We start from the raw sequence: 1542 nt of genomic DNA, 5'->3' as shown, positions 1-1542 counted from the left end.
TGTCACCAATTTCATAACATTTTCCCACTTTCCACAAAAACACTAATTTGTCCCAAAATGCCACCATCTATGTCAACAATGTTGACATCTATTTTTTCCCTTCACTATGAGATGTCAACATGTTGACATAGATATCAACAATGTTGACATCTCGGTGGCATTTTGAGACAAATTAGTGTTTTGGTGGAAATTAAGAAAATGTTATGAAATTGGTGACAAATGGGGCAATTTCTCTTTTATATATTAAGATTTAAGTCTCTTTTTTTTTATTGATGTGTTTTTTTTGTATATGTCATATATATAATCAAAGAGGAGTACATATATATATATATATATATATATATATATATATATATTGTATATGATAAACGTAGAATTATATTCCACTTCCATGAATATATATATATATATATGAAAAAAAAACGAGATATATTAAGTATTTTTTTTTCATAGATGTTTGTAAATGAAAATATAAAATATATATATATATATATATATATATATATATATGAGTTTGTTGTTTTTACGTAATAAAATATTATATGTACATATCTATATATAACGTTTTATGTATGTTAGAAAATATATATATATTATATATATATATAACTATCAAGAGTAATTCTTTACGTAATTCTTTACATATATATATAGATCTGTGCGTGGTTCTATATATAGGATATATATATATATATATATATATATATATATATATAATAAAAGTAATAATTAATATATTAAGAATAAAAGTAGGATTAGCTTAGGGTTTTTAGGGTTTGGACTTTTATGGTTTAATCAAGCTTTATATATAAGCATCCCATCTTTTTTTTCACACTTCTTCTCTGCTCTCCCTCCACATTCCTCTCTTTGTTTGGAAATTTGTAGGTCTAAATAGGTATGTTTTATTTTTCTATCTGGTTCGGATTATTTCAAAATGGTTTCTTAAAACGCTTACCCTGGTTTGAAAAAGTATGGTTTTGCGTTGATTCTTTCTGGAAAAGTTAGGTTTAAGTGTCTTCTATCTAAATCTTTAATCGAAAAATATTTTTATGAAATACAGAATATTTTTCGATTATTTTCAAATCAGTGCGCAGACCTGAGACCTATTTCCGATTTTCAGTTTTTAAACGTTTACTGTGTATTAAAAACTTTTGTTTTTGCATTGATTCTTTTTGGAAAAGTTAGGTTTGAATGTATTCTATCTAAACCTTTAATCGAAAAATATTTTTATAAATTACATAATATTTTCTGATTATTTTAAAAACGGTGCGCAGACAGTTTTTGGCAAAAATTTTAAAGTTAAATTTTAGCACTTCTTTTATTTTTAATAAATACTTAAAAAAATATTTTGGATGTAGTGCCTTTACAAAAAGTGATCAAATTATGTTTTGTACGTATTGGAATTTTACCAGAAGTTTTTTCATAGTTTTAGTTTTTCACCGAAACCCTAATAGCCAAGGGTATTTTGGTAATTTCACTTTGAAAGTCGTTTCTGAAAATTTTCAGAACCAAAAGTATGTCTTGAATCCTTTTCTTAGGCTG

This window comes from Urtica dioica, chromosome 5 (genome assembly GCF_054948205.1).
Source record: "Urtica dioica subsp. dioica isolate 48M chromosome 5, U.dioica_male_clone48M_v1_H2, whole genome shotgun sequence".
Taxonomy (NCBI): Eukaryota; Viridiplantae; Streptophyta; class Magnoliopsida; order Rosales; family Urticaceae; genus Urtica; species Urtica dioica.
Note: the sequence above shows the minus strand (reverse complement) of the source record.